At 39.4% G+C, this 8,269-nt stretch overlaps 1 long non-coding RNA gene across 2 annotated transcripts; it reads right to left on the reverse strand.

Annotated features, from left to right (window-relative positions):
- Positions 1-384: 384 nt before the first annotated feature.
- LOC131599782 (uncharacterized) lies at positions 385-2,123 on the reverse strand. Of its 2 annotated transcripts, XR_009282913.1 has the most exons (5): positions 1,833-2,123; positions 1,437-1,732; positions 1,092-1,319; positions 825-930; positions 385-522 (listed from the first exon to the last, which is right to left on the reverse strand). It is a non-coding gene; the product is annotated as an uncharacterized LOC131599782 (long non-coding RNA). The 2 variants fall into 2 exon arrangements; XR_009282912.1 differs by having other exon boundaries at positions 1,092-1,732.
- Positions 2,124-8,269: the final 6,146 nt, after the last annotated feature.

Raw genomic sequence — 8,269 nt, forward strand, 5'->3', positions numbered from 1 at the left:
TCACATTATTCTGCAGCAAAACAGATAAACCAATACAAAAACCACAGCATTTCAATACACAAACCCGGCACATAACCATGTCAGCCCCAAATCAGCATATCACCTACCCTAAACCACAAATCAGTTCCACTCATATGCAGCATTCGATTTAAATTCCAGCACTGCACCCAGTTTCCAAACATTCAAAAAGCCTAAATCACTAACCATACAAATCCAAACTGCATCAGTTATAAAACTCAAAACAGAATTAATAGCATTCAAACATTAAAACCATTACCATACACACAGCCCTGCACAGTTCCTTTTAACCCATCCATAACTAACCAAAACCAGTTTAAAGATCCCTCATACCATATACATTCAGCATACACACATACATTCATAATAAAATTCATACAAGACTCAGCTTCAGTTCATAACTTTTCAAAACACCACTTCCTAACAGTTTGTTATCAGCCCATAACAAATCCCATAACTAGCTATCAAAAAACTCCAAACAGAATCATAACATAACAACCACACCTGCACATATCATACCAAGCTGCCAGTCAATATATTAGGTCTCTAACCACCAAAAACAATTACAAAACAAGTTCCAAAATTAACCACCTTTCGTGCCAACCTAACCGAATATAACTAATTCTCCTAATCATTCAATTAACTTGCTAATAGAACCTCAGCTATTACTAACTGTTTTATTAACAGTTCCGGCTTAACTTCAACTCCAATAATAGAGAATAACAGAATTGCAAACCTATAACTAATTCATTCTCCTAACAGAACTCAACCTCACAAAGAAAGCCGGTCCCGTGTGTATTCCATACCTCATGATCATGGCCAATAAGTTTCGGTCCTCCATCCACATTGTATTTCAGTCACAGCTCCAGGTTATCTACAGCACTGCCATATTTGTTTGTACCACCAAGAAACCTGCAGAGCCAAAGCTAGTGTTAGTCCCACATTCAAGAAATTAAAAAATTCATTGCAAGTTGTCATTTAGGTCCCACATTCAAGGATTTATCATCATTACCCAATCATTGCTCATATAAAAAGGCAGCTACACACACCAAAAAAAGGGCACAATCACTTACCTTCTCATTGTTTCGCTTGCAAACTTTGAGAGAAGAAGTGCCGAGTCTAAAGTTCATACACACACCCATTCATCCACCATAACCTTCATCACCATCTCCACCATTCTCCCAATCTCATCAATCTTCCTCACTCTGTTTCCATCTCCTTCACTTCATCACACACTCTGAACCATTCATCACATCACTTTCAGCAACCACACAATTCATCACCTTCACTATACTCCATTCCTCAAAATGATTTATAATAAAAAAGGAGAAAAGAGAATATTAGAACCTGTCACAGAGAGATTCATGATCCATAACCAATATTCAGAAACTCACGCATACTTTCAATCTTCAACTCACCTCCACTGATTCAACAGAATTTCGTTTCAAACGTCAGAAGCTTCCTCTTCATCTTCCTGCCACAATCTTTAGCGTTCTTCTGCATACAAGCTTAACACGGCGATCTTCTTCGAATCCGATACGCAAATCTTCAGCGTTATTCACCTGGTCATCAATCTCCTTCAATCTTGCTCCAACAAACTTCAATCACAATCAACATCAGCTTCGCTCCTCCAATCATCTTGAATCCACTCAATCTTCGCAGAAAGAAAATCCAAAAAGATCGTAAGAGCTCCTTCGCGAACCTTCAAGTTCATCTGCAAAAACAAAAAACTTCATCAGCGACAATCCTTCTCGCTCTCCTCCATTACGAGCAACAACAACAAATTCACATTGCAGCAATTCAACAATCATCACCTTCAATCCCTATTGACTTCATCAAATCTCCAATCGGAAGAAAAAGAAAACGAAACCGAGAGAAATTGGAGATGAGAAAAGGCGTGGTGGCACCGTGAGTGTATGAATCGGAGAGAAAAAGGGAGGGCCTCCGCCGCACCGCCATGATATCTTGATCGGAGGAGGAGGTTGAGCTCTCCGCCGTCGCAAGTGAAGGAGAGCGGCGCTGAGACTTCAGAAGCTGAATAGCCACATGTAAAAATACTAACCCTAATTCCTCTTTCTTGCTTTTTTATTTTCTTTAAACTTCAATTTCATTGTTATGAATGCTGAATAAAGAAGAATCAGTATGGATCAAATGTAAGCAATCTTGGGCCGAAACTGCTAATAACACCCCCATCTGGCCCGTTTCTCATTTTTTCTGAAAATCCAATACAAAAAAAAACCAACCCTGGGCCTTGACCTGAATGGGCCACGCGCCTCAATTGCTATCCAACACTGTGATTCACTTTGCACCCCTGTTCCCATACATTCCAATTGGTGATTTTAGTTTTAATTAGTTTTTTTTATCAATTTCTTTTAGTTGATTAATTGCTAATTTTACCACTAATCCTTAGACTTTTAATCATGATTTTTGACACTAGAAATAATCATATCAAGTATTAGTTTAGGCTAATTTTGTTTTTGATTTCTTTTACTCAATCTAATTCAAACTTCTTTCATAAAATGTTCATAAAAATATTAGTCTTTTGGCTTATTGTTTTAGTCTCTCTTTTTGCTTGATTTAGAACTCATCATTCTTTCATAAAAATCAATAAAAATAATAGTACTTTTAATTCACCTTTGCACTATATTTTCTACTTGTTCGATTTCATACTTTTATGCTATTTTCAATACTCCACTTTTTGCTTTATTTTCCATGTGGCTTTTATTCCTAACCTTAGGTAGAAACCATGATAACATTAGGTAGAAATTCCCTTCATACTTAGGCTAGTTTCTTTTTTCTTTACAACCATAAAACACTCTAAAAATACTTGATTAATCTCCCATAAAAAAAAACACCAAGAAAACTCATAAAAAATGACTAATAAATACTTTGACTAATAAAAAGGGAATGGAAGCTTGTAACTTCTCTTGCTTAAGGGATGTTCGAGTGCTTGTGGCTCCCTTGCTTAAGGGTTCCATTCAGGCGTAAGTTCCCAACTTCTAAAAAACACAAACCAAAGAGTAACTCGAGTTTCCCTTGCTTAAGGGATTTCCTCGGAACACTCAAACTCTCTCTCTCTTCTCTCGCTTTCTTAAGGGCACCGTTATTTCCGCTCCATTGCATCGTAGGTCTGTCCCCTTATGCAAGAGCGCGAACGTTAACGCCGCCCAACTAAAAAACACAAAAACAAACAGAAACTATTGAGCCGAACTACGGCGCTCTGATTCCTGAAAGGGATACGTAGGCATCAAGTCGCGGGGCTTGAACGAGCACACTTGTAAATATTTCCTTCTTTTCCCCGTATTTCTTTTGCATTCATTCGCATGTAGACATAGACATAGTACGCACCCTTTAGATAGAAACAAACATAGGTGGATACCATCGAGTACGATGGGCGCGAGGGGTGCTAATACCTTCCCCTTGCGTAACCGACTCCCGTACCTTGATTCTCTGGTCGCAAGACCCTGTTCCTTCCTTTGTTAGGTTTTCTGATATTCCTTTCCCTTATGGGATAAATATATTGGTGGCGACTCTGTTCATTTTTCGCGAGCGTGCGACAGCTGGCGACTCTGCTGGGGATTACCTAAGCAAGTCGATCCTAGCCTTTGTTTGTTTCTTTTATTGGGTGTTTATTTGTTTTATGTCTATATCTTGTATATATGTTTGCATGTTTATTTTCTGCTTGCATATCATGTTTATTCCTGTTTGCACATCATGCATATGGATTATATTCTGTGTTCCTTGGGGTCTTCTGTTCTGTTTTGCAGGTGGGGGGTTTTTGAGGTAAAAGGCCCACTACCCAGGCCAAGTGACACATAGGATTAGCGTGGATGCTCATGTTGACTACCGTAGCGCTTGCTATGGATGAGTTCAATATGGGGTACCACAACTGGGCGAGGTTCTTTCATGGAACACTGTGTCTGGCACGCTTGTTGCCTCAAACACTTTGTACCCCATGGGAACTGTAGACCCTAGTGACCATTAGGGACCACTTGTCCGTGTCTAGACTTCATACCCGTGAGATTGGGGTGGGACAGGAAACCTTGACTCCTACATACCATTGCTTCTTCATAGTTGAGGTCAGACCTTTATTTGGTTTGTTCTCATGGTGCTTGATTTTCTGGTATTTCAAAAAGGGCGTCGAACCTTTGATCCTGTGACATTTGGCATGTACAGAGGTTTCACATCAGTTATTCAGAGGATTGTGTGGAGGATACTAAGATTATATGGACCTTGATCCCATGCCTTTGCATTGCATAACATCATTGTTTCATCCACTTCATTTGTGAGGGACCCTAAAGTCTATTTCCAAAAAAGGAAATGAGAAGAAAAAAGAAATAGAGAATCAGAAAAAAGAAAAGAAAAGATATTCTATAAAAAAAAAAAGGGCTTTGATCCCAAAAGAGAACTAAAAAGCGTGCGAAAAGACTTTAGGATCCCTCATAAACGAAACATGCATTCATACTATCATGCATTTCATGGTTCTCTCAGATACTTATGGGACCCTTTCTCTTCAGATTTCAAGATCAACAACAAATTTGACTTCTCACCGCCACGACTCCAAAATCAATTATGGAACAACTCCGTGAGGAAATGGATGAGATGAGGGAACAAATGGGTCATCTTATGTTGGAGATGCAAGACTTGGTCCATAATCAGGATACACTAAAAGAAGAGAATAGTCAGTTGAAGACTCAATTGAGCTTGGTCATGGAAGTTCTGAAGACAGTATTAAGGAAGGAAGGTGATGTTGTTCCTACTGCCGCAACAGAAGTTGTTGATCCCTTCTCTTCAGTAGGATCCCTTCCCACTCATGGAATACCTCAGGAAGTTCCTCCTCAACTCCATGTGCCATTACCTCCATGCCAATCTGTTCTTCAAGGAGGCCAAATGTGTGGGAAAAAGCCTAAGAAACCTCAGAGAATTCTCAATCCTATCCCGATGCCTTACGCTCAGTTACTTCCCCGTTTGCTGGAGCTTCGGTTGGTTGAGCTACGAGAATTGGATACGCCTGAAAAGCTTCCCCCCACCTTTGATGCCAATGCTCGATGTGAGTTCCATTCTGGGGCACCTGGTCATGATATTGAGAATTGTAGGGCGCTGAAGCAGCAAATTCAAGATCTCATTGATTCAAAAGTGATTTTGTTCACCCCCGAGGGTATGTTTGTTCAAGGAAATGGGGTTCCAACTGCGGTGGAAGAAAAGGTTGATTCATACTTCTATGTCAGATCCACTTCAAATCAGAAGCATAATGCACCATCTTGGGTTCCAGGTTTCCCACCTCATCAATCTCCATTTGTTTCACAGCCAGATCAAAAGAGGAAGACACCTGAACAGAATGGGTATTGGAATCATCGCCATCAGCCGGGTCCACAAATGCCAAGGAGACCACCAAGAAGGATTGACCCAATTCCTATGACCTATAGTCAGCTGCTTTCTCATTTGCTCAAGGATTCTTTGGTCCAACTAAAGGAGTTTAAGCCCCCTCCAACATCGATTCCTCAAGGATATGACTTAAATGCAAGGTGTGAGTACCATTCTGGGACATCTGGACATTCAACTGAGAATTGTAATATTTTGAAACACAAAGTCCAAGATCTCGTTGACTCCAAAGTAATATCATTCACTCCAAATGGCCTGCGCATAAAACGAAGAGTTCATGCCTAAGTGAATGCCCGTATTCCAGAAAGTATCAAAAAAAAAAAAAGAAGAATAAGCCCAGAAGGAGTCAAGTCTCCTCAACTATGGCAATCATCATTTCCTTTCTGTGTTCTCATTTCAAGTATTTCCTGTTTTGTAGAAAGCTGCTTCCTTGTTTGAACTCGTTGGTATGATAATAATGAAAACACCACAAATTCTCGAGCAACTTTGTCAGAATCTTTTTCAAAAAGTAATCAAGAATGTTTTGTAGAACCATCTCTCATTCTCAAGGTTCTTATGCTCAGTTGTATCCGTGGAGGTTGGTGTTTCAGTTGGTGCTTGAGCTCTCCTTTCAACAAATAGCTTCTCTAAGTTTGGTGATCACGCAAAGTTCCTCCATGTTTGACGGCAAATAATTCTTCAATGAATATGCTTGGGGCTCCCGCACGAGGGATAAGCAAGACGCACTCTTATCTTGAGCATTGCATCACTCGCATTGCTCGAATCCCTAAAGCATTACAAATTCTTGGGTGACTTTGTTAGAACCTTCTTCCATGTGGTAATCAAGAGTATTCTACACAATGCTCCTCATTCTCAAGGTCTTCTTCACCACAAGTTCTCAGTTTGATGACCATGCAAGGTTCCTCCACTTTCGATAATGAATACTTCTACAACATCTATGCTTGGGGCTCCCGCACGAGGGATAAGCAAGACGTACTCTTATCTTGAGCATTGCATCACTCGCATTGCTCGAATCCCTAAAGTAAGGCAAAAGTTTACAACTCATGGGTGACTTCGTTGGAGTTCTCTTTTGGAGTAATCTGAAGTGTTTGGAAAGAACTGCAAAAAGTATTCAAGATCAATAAGTCCAGACGGAGTCAAGTCTCCTCAACAATGGCATTCATTTAGTTTCCTTATTGAATTCTCATTTGTAACATTTCATTGTTTGTTTAAGCATTTATAGCATGTAAAAACTTGTTAATTTCTGAATGAAAATAAAAATACATTGTTTATGTTTGTCTTGAAGAAACCCATTCGTTTTCACTCATAAAATGTTTTTGGCATTACGATACCAACTTTACTAATCACTTGCTTAGGCAAAAAGCTGAGGGAAAATGATGAAAAACAAAAATGTAAAATCTCTAATCGCGTGTTTTTGAATAAAACCCTACTGAGGATGTACAGGCATTATTTCAAATCCCCAAACACCGAAGATATAAGGGAGATAGACCCTCGTCAAACCCTTTGAGCCTTGAAGTAGGAGTTCTTTTCTAAATCATTACAACCCTTGTTTTGACCTTGGGGCAGGGTAGTGTTCATTTAACTTGATTGAGTGTTCAAAACTCACCAAAAGGGCATGCATCTAAGGATACAACAATGGTTATCCTCCAAAAGGTTGAGGAATGTCAAAACCACAATGATTATACTTATTCCATCAAGAGATCAAGAGATGACGATACCACAATGGTAATCCTTCATCAAATCAAAGGAGTGAGGCAGTCGCAATCACCTCCAACGAATCAAAGACTATGCGAGGTCACACGACTTGTTCAAAAAAAAAAGGGAGAGCAAAAAAAAAATGGCGAAAAAATAATGAAAATAAAAAAAAAAAAGATGAAAAGAAAATGGCAAAAGAAAAAAAAGATGATGAAATTGCCAAGCAAGAACAAAGTCGTATGATCATGAATCAGAAGAATAAAAGGTGAGCGACCGCCATGTCCAAAGAACCTCATTGATTCCTCAACCATTTCAAATTCCTTGTGAGGGATGAACACTCGTATCAAGCTAAATTGAACATAGGACTGAAGAACATCACGAAGGGGGTGGGTACAAATAATTTTGAGCCTAAAAATCCTTTGTTTTCTAAAAACCGTAAACCCGGCCAAGTTACAACCCTTAAAAGTCCTAATTGAAGTAGGGTTTATTTTGAAAACACACTCCGATGAGATAGCGTTCAACTGACTCCCAATGAAGCGAGACTCATATCCATGTTGGTATCGTATGCTTGCTTTATCTTCCATATGCAAAAATCGAGGTTGTGTCGCAACCTCATCTCATAAAAAGTTTACAACTTCAAGACTAACATAGGCTTTGCATTAGAATTATCATTCTTAGAATTAACATTCTTTTGCATGCCAAATATGTGCTTAACATCAAGGGAGTTTTCAAGGATGAGAATCAGTGAGCAACTTGATCATGTCGAAATACAAGAGACTTGAGAACTCCGAGGAGTAAAAGCCAATCATCCCAAATGCTGACCACCAAGGGGCAAGTTATCCAAAGAACTCCGTTGGGCATGAACAATTAATACGTTCTTTGACTACTCTGTGGTGAAGAGTTTGAAGACTCCGTTGAGCATGGTAAAGTTGTTTCCATGTTTGTTTGACTTCAAAACAAAGAAAGCTTGAGGATTCCAATCAGACGTACCTAATCAGGGGCAATTAAGTCGAGGTTTGACCTCTCAAGTTCAGTATATCTGGGGCAATCAAGTCGAGGAATTTCTCTCAAATTCAACTAATCAGGGGCAATTGAATCGAGGTTTAACCTCTCTCAAATTCTACCAATCTGGGGCAGTTACGTCGAGATTTGACAAATCTCTCCAAGGATCCAC

The sequence above is a fragment of the Vicia villosa genome, linkage group LG4 (assembly GCF_029867415.1).
Source record: "Vicia villosa cultivar HV-30 ecotype Madison, WI linkage group LG4, Vvil1.0, whole genome shotgun sequence".
Lineage (NCBI taxonomy): Eukaryota > Viridiplantae > Streptophyta > Magnoliopsida > Fabales > Fabaceae > Vicia > Vicia villosa.